This window comes from Phalacrocorax carbo, chromosome Z (genome assembly GCF_963921805.1).
Source record: "Phalacrocorax carbo chromosome Z, bPhaCar2.1, whole genome shotgun sequence".
NCBI lineage: Eukaryota > Metazoa > Chordata > Aves > Suliformes > Phalacrocoracidae > Phalacrocorax > Phalacrocorax carbo.
In genome coordinates this window covers 25,982,140-25,994,390 of record NC_087548.1, presented here as the reverse complement: position 1 = coordinate 25,994,390, position 12,251 = coordinate 25,982,140, and the positions used below count along the sequence as shown (strand labels likewise).

The 12,251-nt window shown below is 45.7% G+C and overlaps 1 long non-coding RNA gene across 1 annotated transcript; it reads right to left on the bottom strand.

The window, feature by feature from the left end:
• Positions 1 to 1,268: 1,268 nt before the first annotated feature.
• Positions 1,269 to 10,712, bottom strand: LOC135310577 (uncharacterized). The gene is made up of 2 exons (XR_010370667.1): positions 9,853 to 10,712; positions 1,269 to 3,763 (listed from the first exon to the last, which is right to left on the bottom strand). It is a non-coding gene; the product is annotated as an uncharacterized LOC135310577 (long non-coding RNA).
• Positions 10,713 to 12,251: the final 1,539 nt, after the last annotated feature.

Genomic DNA, 12,251 nt, shown 5'->3' with positions numbered 1-12,251 from the left:
GTCTGTCAGCTGGCTTGTGTTTGGAGGGCACTGCTCATCTGCCAGCCCAGGCATCAAGTCCTGCATTGACATTTTCCCTGGGTCAGCATTTCCAAATGTTTTCTCAGCCTGACCCTGCTGCCTTTCTCCTGTGGCCTCCTCCATGCCATCCCCTTGCACACCCTGACAGCTTCTCCAAAACAAGCACCCATCCCCTCCCCATCCCTCGGCTACCTATGCCATGCCCCACGCACCTGTGGCACTCCCACCCCAGTGCTGATGTGGAGGACCTGTGCTATTTCTTTAGCTGACATAACAAGAAGGTCAGTCAGGGATGAAAAAAACTAAGAGAAACACTAAGATGTTTTATATCAACTTCAAATGAACAACAAGACAGGGCCTTCAAATCACTCGTCCCTTATGTCAAAAATACATCCAAGTCAAAGGAAGAACCCCACGCTCATGGCATAACAAAAATTGAACTCTGGAACAAAGCTAAAATATATCTGATTATTGTGGCTGAAAAATCCCAGCAGACTGGAAAATCGCAGATGACCCAGATAATTAGTCTTTTCCCTAAAAATACCTTTACTAGAAAAATACACGTGAATCATAAATATCAAATTAACTTTTTACTTTTCAAACTGGTGTAGTTTGAAAACTAGTTTAGCAATACTGATGTGACATGTTGCTGTGGAGCTGGACGGTCTGCAGTGGAGAAGGGGTTTAACCATGATGTCCACTGCTCTGCTTCCACACAGTAGCTCACCTCCACTATGCCCAGGAATAAAGGAAAATAGTTTTGAAGTGGGAAAGCACCCACTGGAAATACCTGTAGTACCTGTATAGCTGTGTTTGGCTTATATCTAAATTATTTGAATTACAGAGTAAAATGCAGGTTATCACCTGATGATTATCTAAAAGAAGCCAAAGTACCTGCAAACCAGGGAACAAGCATCAGTCCTCCATCCTTGCACGTGTGGAGAGCCAGGTAAGAAAAAACAAACTTCTCAGTCCAAGCTGGGGCCAGGAGCCCTGGGACAAGGATGTAGCATGACCTCAGAAATGTGCACCCTTTCCCAAAGCTCAGGAAGGGGAAAGGGAAGAGGTGCTAGATCAGCTGTTTTACTCAAGACTACTTCAGAAAAACCATAATCCCAGCAGGCTGGTGTACCTGAACTCTCAGTCATGGTACAAACAACAGAGTTACCCCAGCTTGGCAATTGTTGCGCTAGTAGTCGTGGGGTGTAACACTTTAAGAACATAAAGCAAGAAGGTCTGCAGACAGAGGGTAATATCTTTTATTAGACCCACTAAAACAAACAAGCTTTCAGCACACAAGCTTATTCTCTGGTCTGAAATGGAAGTGTGTTATCCCAAGGGAGAGATGTGATGCACAGGGAGCACGGAACATGCAAGCAAATTACTGGATGTTGACAGTCATTGGGTGATCCATGCATAATTGAAATATTAAGTAGTAGAGTGACTGTTGACTACCACAGCATTCGGCCAGGGGAAGGGGGCACCCAGCTGCTTTCCAGGGTCTCTGCAAAAGCCAGCCAGAAGCAGCAATTCTGAGATGGGCAGAGCAGACCCTCCTGCAGCCAGCCAGGTTGGGGCTGGGAACCTGTGTGCCTGGAATACCAACAAAACCAGCAGCTGAGGAGCAAGTGCTGCCCAGGTTCCCAGGCTCCCAGGGGTTTCTCAACAGCATGTCCATGACAGCATGTAGCTTTGCTCACAGCCCTGGTAGAAGTTATATTTATCAGCAAAGCTGCCTGGCGTGGTGAGGTTGCAAAAGCCAGCACCTTGCTTGTGTTAAGGCTGAACTGGGAGCTCCAGGGAGTTGCTACTGCAAAATGCAGAGTGAAGGGGTTCTTTGTAGGTTTTAGAATTCTGCAAAAAAAAGAGGTTTACAAGAGATAACATTGCTTTTCCCAGCTGTTGACAAAACTTTCCGCATCTCTACAGAGCATCTTTTATGAAAGGGTATGAAAGCCCTATAACCAGCCTCAGGTACACAGAGAGATATAAATGCTTTCTTCCCACTGACATAAAGGTTCAGTGGCACATGAAGAAAAGCATATGCTCCCTTGGAGAGATGACAAAATCATGTGTGTTAGTATTATCCTGGCTGTGCAGAGACTGCTGCACCTGCCCTGCCTCATTCTGCATTCTGTTTCTTGCACCTATGCAAAGGGAAAAATGATGAAAGCATAGCCCAGCCCTCCTCCCACAGTCAGAAGGCAAACAAGAGCGTGAAAAGAGAATTTGTGCCTGATTTTGGACCCATGTTTGCTGAGAAAGAGGTCTGCATGTGACGAAGTTTGAAAATACTTGGTCTGGTAGAAATGTGTAAGTATGTATCCTTCAGATCAGGGGATGAAACTAATTAGAGAAGGAAGGGAGGAGGCAGCAAGTGGTAGGGTTAAACAGAAGGAAACATGTTTTTCCCATTGGCTTTGAGCAGCTCCAGATCCAGTACCAAATGGTGCTTCTTCATTAGCAAGAAACATCTCAAAATTGGAAAATCACAATACAGTCAGAAGTAATATCTGAAGTTCCAAGGCAATGCAGGAATATGGATTATTTTTTTTTTACTTATCAGGGAACTCTGGAAAAGGACGGGAAAAGCTATACTGAGTGACAGATGGACTGTTGAGTTGCATGGCATAATCTTTATCCATCATCTCCCCACAATACACTTTCTGCTGTAATGAAATCTGAGGATCTGATGAAAAGGGAAGGTGGCTTCCAAAATGAGTGAGTTAATGTCATTGCAGATTGGCTTGAAGTTCCCAGTCCTCAGCTGCACTTGCAAAGCTCAGTATCTCAGGTAGGATTAATAGCTGACAGTTGTTTTTCTTTCACATATGAGCCTTAAATATCATCTTTCTCTGTTCAGATCACAAGAAGTCAGTTTGCCATTTTTAAAAATGATGCACCTGGTGTTAACCAAATCAAAAGTAGAACCATCAACTGCCTTTAAGTCATAGGGCCTTCTTGGAAAACCAGAAGACATCAAATAATCTCACTGTCTTTCATCCTTCATCTTTTCTAGAGTGTAATCAGCTGTGATGTTCATTGGCTCATCCTTCTCCAAGAAAAAAAATGCCTCAGACTCAGCTCAGGAAGTAAGTGAAGTGCTACTGCAGCTGCAACCATCCTCCTGTTTCATGAAAAATCAAAGGGAGACCGGAGCATAGGTTTTGCTGCAGCCTTGCCTTCAGCAATCAGCACTCTGACCAGCTGAGGTTCATCTTCAGGATTTTGTAGGTAAAGAGTGTTTTTCTGATAAAGGAGCACTGACACCACGGCATTGAGACCTGGTAAGTTGCCAGTGCTACACTAAGTGATAGCCCCAGAGAGACTGAGAAATAGGATGTGTTGCTTTTGCTAGCTGCCAAAATCCCTGTGGGAGAGAGATATGGCTCTCTTCAGAGCTTGAAGATGGAGAGGAGATACTTTTCCTAGCATTTCAAGGAAGTTTTCCCATCACAGCCGAGATCATGGAGCTGAGATGTGTACTGGGAGGAAAGGCAGCTGTGCCATGCTTCAGTAGCCCTCCAGCTTTGGTTTTGGCTGTTCTGCCCTCTTAGGTTCAATGAAATCTATGGCAAGTTCCTCATGAACTCAACCCATGGTCACAACCTGACTTGAGTGACTGCCACAGAGGAGACACCTTATATATTCTAGTTTCAGTGTTCGCTTCACATCCAGTGCAGTTCTGTTTTGCCACACAATTTGACACTCTTGCTTCAGATGTGCTCAACCTTGTCCATCCCTGTTTGGAAACAAACAGCCTGAGCGTGGATTTGAAGAGGAAGCATTGTCACAAAGGGAGGTTTCCTTTACCATTTGACACCAAAACCTACAAAGTGCATCAACACTAGGAAGATAACTAGCAAAAATGCAGGCCTTTGAAAGCAAGTTTTCTTATTACCCATCACACCAAAGGCAGCTATTCTCATATAGTAATCTAACCCGGTGCTGCAAACTAGCTGCAAAAGAACACAGCATAGGTAATCCAAGTGAAGCCTGCCCTTCCCGGCGTGGTGCTGGGTGCGGCATCACAGGAGGGGCAGGATGTGACATCAAACCAACACAGCAGCCCAGTGTCCCATGCACTTTTCTAATTGATGGCAGACATTGGCTGATGGTTTAAAGTTTATATATACTATGTCTGCCAGACCATTTTCCTTGAAGTGTCACGGGGGCTGTTTCCATTTAAAGCATGGCTCATTTTGCTATTGTTTAACCCAGTCCTCTGCACAATTACATTTTTCCATGTTAAATTTTATTGGCCCATCTTCACCGAAGCATAGAGGCAGTTTTGCTGTTTTACTCCAATTGTTGACTATCATCTTATACACAGAGGATTTGCTTTGTAAAAGCAGCCAGAACGTTTGCTGTAGAAGTACCTGAGGCATTGCCAAGGAGCAAGGACCACAAATCCTCCCTGGGATGGTGAAGCAGGATGACAGCAACACCAAGGCCTCATCGGCTCAATGAAAAATCTATATCTCTTTGTATCATTTCTACAATGGAACCTCAATGGCATTATAAATAATTGCAACCACTCTTGCCGTAGGCACTCCCATTGCTTTTTTGTTTCTGGACTCTTTTTTTTCCCAGAGACCACAGAAACAGAGCTAATGGGTGCAAGGGGTGGTTACGAATAGAGCTTTAACAAAATATTCAGTTTCAGAGATGACCAAAATTCAGCTGTCCATAATTCAAGCCAAATAGTGTTAGCCAAATGAAGGTGGGAGATAGTTTTTAAACAAATTTCTTCAGTGTTTTCAGAGTGTTTTCTAACCAAGTAGCAGGGTTCTCATCCCTAAGCCACAACAAATACATAAGACAACAAGAAGGGAACATAGCAAATTTGTTTTACTAATCAGCTTTATCAAACAATGGGAAAAAATGAAAAGAAATCAAGAAAGGCAGAACTGACAAAGTTTTACTTATATATTTCCATATGTCAGTTATGACTTGATTGCCTGAAAATATTTTCTGTGTAAACCAATAACAGCTATGATGCCATTTGTCTCTGTCATTATCTGACAACTGGATCCTCACTGACTTTATATTGAAAGGCTTTACACTGAAGGGCTTTAATCTCGAGGACCTGGGGGGGCAAGGTCCGAAGTGTCAATGGCAATGCCATCAAATGCAACAGCAGAATAAGCAAGGCAAACCAGAGCAGTGACAAAGGTGCCCTAGCTGCCTCAAGAGATGACAATAAGATGACCAACCGCCTCAAGGTTGTGTATGGCAATAGTGGGTCCTACCGCATGCCCTAGAGAAACCTGTGTGCTCAATTACTTCTCTGAAATGTGTGTACACCAACACACACAGCATGTAGAATAAACAGGAGTAACTACAGATCTGTGTGCAGTTGCAGGGTAAAAATATGAATTAAGGCAGTACAGTATCCTCTGTGTGAACAAAAAAAGAAAAGGCGTGAGGGTACCCTGGGAAAGTCTTTAGGTTGATGAAAGGAGTTGGTAAAATAGTTTCTTTACTAGTGCTGCTAGAAAGCAAAACAAGGTCGGTAATATGTTTTGTGTTCTGGCTGCACTCCTCAGAGTGTGCAGTTTCAGGGCCACGATCTCATTGCAATTACAGAGACCTGGTGGGATAGCTCACATGGCTGCAACGCTGTCATGGATGGCTACACACTTGTCAGGAAAGACAGACCTGCAAGGTGAGGTGGGGGAGTTGCTCTGTATGTGAGGGAGCAACGGGAATGTATCGAGCTCTGCCTTGGAGTGGAAGGAGAACAAGTTGAGAGGTTGTGAGTAAAAATCAAGGGACAGCCAAATATGAGCGACACTGTTGTGGGCGTTTGCTGCAGGCCACCTGATGAGGAAGAGGAAGTCAGCGATGCCTTCTACAGACAGCTGGAAGTAGCCTCACAATTGCAGGCCCTGGTTCTCATGGGGGACTTCAACCACCCTGATATTTGCTGGAAAAACAACACGGCGAGCCATGCACAATCCAGGAGGTTCCTGCAGAGCATCGAGGATAACTTTTTGACACAGGTGGCGGAGCCAACAAGACGAGGTGTGCTGCTGGACCTTATACTAACAAAGAAAGAAGGTCTGGATGAGGATGTGAGGGTTGGGGATACCCTTGGCTGCAGTGACCGACCATGAGATGGTCGAGTTCAGCATCCTGCGTGGCAACAAGTGGCATTACAACCCTGGGCTTCAGGAGAGCTACCTTGGGCCTCTTCAAAGACCTGCTTGGAGGAATCCCATGGGTTAGGGCTCTAGAAGGAAGAGGGGATCCAAGAGATCTGCTCAGTATTCAAGCACCACTTCCTCCAAGCTCAAGATCGGTGCAGCCCTAGGAGGAAGAAGTCAAGCCGAGGAGCCAGGACACCTACATGGTGGAGCAAAGAGCTTCTAGAAAGACTCAAATGGAAGAAGGATGTTTACAGTATGTGGCAAAAGGGACTGGCTGCTTGGGAGGAACATAGGAATGTTGTCACGGTATGCAGAGATGCAAAACGAGGAAGGCCAAGGTCCACCTGGAACTAAATTTGGCAAGGAATGTCAAGATTAACAGGAAGGGCTTCTTCAAATACATCGGTAGTAAAAGAAAGACTGGGGAAACTGTGGGCCCACTGCTGAACGGGGTGGGTGCCCTGGTGAGGCAGGATGAGGAGAAGACAGAGTTACTGAATGCCGCCTTTGCTTCAGTCTTCACTGCTAAGGCTGGCCCTCAGGCGCCCCAGCCCCCAGAGGTGAGAGAGAAAATCTGGAGAAAGGAAGACTTCCCCTTGGTTGAGGAGGATTGGCTTAGAGACCATTTAGGCAAACTGGATCCTCACAAATCCATGGGCTCCGATGGAACAGCTCATTCCAGAGGTCACCTCCAGGCCTGTAGAGAAAGAGAAGATTATCAGAAGTAGTCAACATGGATTCACCAAGGGGAGATCATGCTCGACCAACCTGACAGCCTTCTGTGATGGCATGACTGGCTGGGTTGATGAAGGGAGAGCAGGTGATGCTGTTTACCTCGACTTCAACACGGCTTTTGACACTGTCTCCCATCACACCCTCATAGGTAAGCTTAGGAAGTGTGGGTTAGATGAGTGGACAGTGAGGTAGATAGAGAACTGGCTCCATGGCAGAGCTCAGAGGGTTGTGATCAACAGGGCAGAGTCTGGTTGGAGGCCCATAACTAGCGGTGTTCCCCAGGGGTCTGCGCTGGGTCCGGTCCTGTTCAACATGTTCATCAATGACCTGGACAAAGGGACAGAGTGTACCCTCAGCGAGTTTGCTGATGATACAAAACTGGGAGGAGTGGCTGATACACCAGCAGGCTGTGCTGCCATTCAGTGAGACCTGGACAGGCTGGAGAGCTGGGCCGAGGGGAGCCTCATGAAATTCAACAAAAGCGAGTGTAGGGTCCTGCACCTGGGAAGGAACAAGCCCATGCACCAGTACAGGCTGGGGGTTGAGCTGCTGGAAAGCAGCTCTGCTGAGAAGGCCCTGGGAGTGCTGGTGGGCAGCAAGGTGACCCTGAGCCAGCAGTATGCCCTTGTGGCCAAGGACGCCAAGGGCATCCTTGGGTGCATTCAACGGAGTGTGGCCAGCAGGTCAAGGGAGGTTATCCTCCCCCTCTACTCCGCCCTAGTGACGCCACATCTGGAGTACTGCAGCCAGTTCTGGGCTCTCCTGTTCAAGAAAGACAGGGAACTAGTGCAGAGAGTCCAGTGGAAGGCTACGAGGATGATCAGGGGACTGGAGCATCTCTCTTATGAAGAAAGGTTGAGACACCTGCGTTTCTTCAGCCTGGGGAAGAGAAGATGAGGGGGGATCTTATCAAGGCTTATAAATACCTAACGGGTGGGTGTCAAGAGGATGGGGCCAGACTCTTTTCATTAGTGCCCAATGACAGGACAGGGGGCAATGGGCACAAGTTGGAACACAGGAAGTTCCACCTGAACATGAAGAAAAACTTCTTTCCTGTGAGGGTGACAGAGCAGTGGCACAGGCTGCCCGGGGAGGCTGTGGAGTCCCTTCCCTGGAGACATTCAAACCGCACCTGGACGCGGTCCTGTGCCCCCTGCTCTGGGTGTGCCTGCTCAAGGAGGGGGGTTGGACAAGATGGTCTCTGGAGGTCCCTTCCTACCCCTACCATTCTGTGATTCTCTGACATCTCAAAAGTTACAGGCTTCAATAGGAACTGCAAGCCACATGGGTTCCTTCCAGAAGGGCACTGCATGCTTTCATCTTCCCACCTTCTGGGTTTGCCAAACAGAGGCTCAAGGTCTTTAGGAGCTGCAGAGAAGGGTGAATATAAAACCAAGGAGAAGGGGGTGGATGAGAGAAGTAGTATATTTTAGGAAACAGAAGTGACAGAGAATTACCCTGCCTCAGTAGCTATCAACACTTTTCCCTGACCACATCACCTCTACTTGCAAGGGAGAGACAACAGGACTGTAAGAAGCATGGAGGAGGATTTCTCTTTATCTGAAATGTTAAATGCTAGCACGGAGCTCTCTGAAGTCCTGGTAGCTCTCTCTCACCACTAATATGATCTACAAAGCCACACTATGAGCCACCTCCCTTGGGTGGCCAGTTAGAAATCCTATTCCATTAAAACCTCAAACATCTTCCTGCCGTATCAGAATGAAAACTAGACCTAAAACATGTCTGAAAGAAAAAGGCAGAACACTGCACTCTGAACCTTTACTTAAAATAATTACCAGAAGGACAACAGGCTGAGGTTTAAGTCTTGTGTCTGCCTCATTCTAGAAAAGGGTCTAAAATCCAGATCTCCCACAGCTCAAGTGGGCCCAGTGAGACACAAACATACCAGGCTCTAGGCTTTGCAAGGGAACCCTGATATGCAGACAAGAAATCCTGGTGCGATTGCTATTGTCGAGGGATCCAGGCTTCAGGATGGCTTGCAGGAAGCATGGTGCCAAGATTATAGGGCACACTGCATAACAGACACAGCCACCGTCCCACTTAGCCTCTACGAAGCTGAAGAGCTTCAAACAGGTATTCTTTAGGTGAGAGAGAGAGACTTTCCCCCACTTTGTTTTCTTTCAAGAAAAAGATTTCACTAAAACAAACAATAAATTGTTGACCGGTTCTAGCTGCCACAAAGAGCAGCCCTGAGCCCTGCCTCTTATCTGAAGTAGTAAGTCAGCCAGAGGGTTGTGGTCCACACCATGGTGTGTGGGTCTGAGTTCCCATGTTTGAACACCTGGGACACCAGCATAGAAGTGCTGCTGCAAAGGGAACCTACAGTTCCAGCTTGTAGTCAGATAGCTCTTCCTCTTGCATTCCTATATATCAAGGCTGCAGTCTTCAGACCTACTCTACAGCTTCCTTGTTCCCTCCCCTGGGCAATAACCTGACCTTACAGTGCCCAGCACTGCTCAGGGAGCCTGGAAGCATCCCAAGAGATGCACCCTGACTTCCAAATCTGCCAGCCTTCCTTGAACCAAGGTGTTATGGTTAACCTGGGAGGTCACAGGCAACCGAAGACCTCTGGAAATTTCTGCTTTATATGGAGTGGAACAAATGGGAAGATATTAATGGCATGAGAGTTTCAGGCAGTAACACAGACACAAGCAATGGACAGCACAGGCTTATGGAGAAATAATTGGTCAGACCACTGCAGTTGTTTGATCAGCAGGACTACAAGCTTAGTGGAACACAGCAGATGTAACATGAAGGTATATCCTAAATTCAGCCTCAGTCCTTGGGGGCAAACAGGACCTGCTTTGTCTTGTTTAATGTCTTCAGCAACCATCTGCCAGCAAATGGAAGCTGCAATCCCCAACTAAAGGACAACAGTCCAAGAGATTTAGATGGTTGTGTACGAGGATTTAGATACACTCACTTCAAATGCATGACGTGATGAAACAGTAACTGCATCAGCTCCACACAACCCTTCTTTGATGGGGATCTATAGGCTGGATCCAATTCCATGTAAGCAGTGAATCAACTGAACAGTGCTTTCTTTTACCAGTTTTGCTGTAAATTCTTCTTAGGGAGGAGCCTGTGGTTGCAAATGAACAGTTCAGTTAGTAAAGATGAGGAAGAAGTAGAAATGACATGCCACAACTGTCAACTAATCCTGTTCTATTATGGGACTGTTTTTTTCAGGTTTGGCAGCCTGCACCAATCCCATCCCTTCTCTGGGGAAGTGCTCTTTGAGCAGAGCATGGCAACATGCTGAGCAACATCCGCAGCAGAAACTGCACACAGCTCTTCTGCATTAAGTTCTGCACACAGCAGAACTTAGGCATCACACAGACTCTATCACTTAAGGAACAGAGGTGTGAGAATGGAGGTCCGTGCTATGGCTGATGAAATATTTCCAGGATCTGTGTCGCAGTCCCCTGCTGACCACTTTCAATGAGCAATTGCAGGCAGCAGGCAGTGGGAATATCCCAGGGAAGTGCCAGAGGAACAGAGGACAGCTGGAGGTGGAACGTTGTTCTTAGGATGGAGCTAGCTGGTGGAGGCTTTGGGAAGCTTCTCACCATTAGGCTTCGTTTACTAACTATGTGGTTCAAAATCTGGCTTGCTAGGACAACTCCTCTTTGGTCTTCTTGATGGTGAAAAGCTATGAAGGAAGCTTCCAAGTAGAGCTGTGCAAGACTTGTCTCTACCCTATCAGGCCGGAGCATGCCCCTCAAGTTACCACTTCTTGAACAAGGCAGGTTCTGCAGGAACATTTGGTTTCCAGTCATACAGATATTCTGTAAACAACAAAATCAAAGCATACCAAAGTTATTCTTACTTACATTTATTTTGCTGCAATTGTCAGTGTTCATCTGAGGGGAGGGTGGGGAACTTGTTGGAATGTTTAAAAATAATTCAAGTATCTCACCAGAAAACTGTTAAATTCTTCTACTGTTCTCTATTCTTTATGAAATTCCAGGAAAATCTGCCTGATTTCATAGAACTTTTCAATTTTAATGGAAATTATTGAAATTTCTTCTTTCAGATGGATGTTTCTGTGTCCCACCAAAAAAATGCCTAAAACTCTTTGGCATGAAACTCCAGAGGAATTGCACTAAGGCTGGAAGCATCATATTTCAGATGCTTATTTAACACATTTTACTTTGCCCTAGATAACTGTTTAAAATTTAATTATAGTACATATATGAGAGAAGCAGCTCAAAAAAACCCATTATCTGAAAAGGTAATTCCTGCTTCAGCTAGAGTATAAAGCTGTCTCTGGTGGTTAAGAGCTAGCAAGTTCAGTCTACCTTTCCACATGCCTAAACCACTAGATCCCACTTGGAATTTTCAAAAGTCATTATCTCTCTCCTCTATACCCCCCCGCCTTTTCTTCCCTTTTACAGGCTACATCTTGCTCATCTGTCTCTTTACTAAGAAAAACCACCAAAGCCACATGGCTACCAATACTATTCTTAGCTTTTTGTTTCCTCTGTAGGAGTCACAGTTCATACGTTACCACAAAACAGACTTTCAGAAACTTAATTGCCAAAGCAAGCTATAGCTTGAGCCAAGTTCCCAACAAGTTGCATTTGATAGTTACCCTTGTTTAGCCAGGCTACATACTATGAAGTCTAGTATCACATTGGCCAACAGACACACAAAACAGGAGCTGGCAGGGAGAAGTGACATTCAGAGCTCATGATAAAGCCACGTTAGAAGTGGTGAGAGTCCAAATATTCAGCCCATGACAGACTGTAGCCACAATTAATTGCAGAAGAAACTCCTCCCCAGAATGCAAAGTGGTGTTTTTTCTTTCATTTTACACCACCATTCCTGAGAATGAACCACGACACCTATTGCTGTGAAAAGCAATGCCATACAACCTGACACTAAGTATACCAAGCAAGAGAAGTCTGAAGCTAGGTTATCTTCTCTTTCAGTTTGCTCCATGCAAAATGGTTTGAGATATTTGTGTTGTAGAATCACAGAATAGCTCAAAAGGATTTGAAAAGCTATGAGCTTCTTACCACTATCCCAAGCCAGAATCGGCTGCTCCAGTGTCATTACTGGGAGATACTTCTCCCAATTTTTCTTTAAAACCAGCATCCTATTCCTGCAGTTCACCATATTTACCCTCAGAAAGTGTTCCATTTTCAAACCAGAAACTTCTTCACTGCTATTTGCAAACTGTCAGTCCCTTATTCTGCAGCAGTGCTGCAGCACTGAAACATGTCTGTCTTCCCTCCTCAGGCTCTCATTCTTTGGGCTGAAAAGCCCTCAGTCTTTCACCATCAGATGTTATTTGCTGCATCCCTGAGGACTCTTACT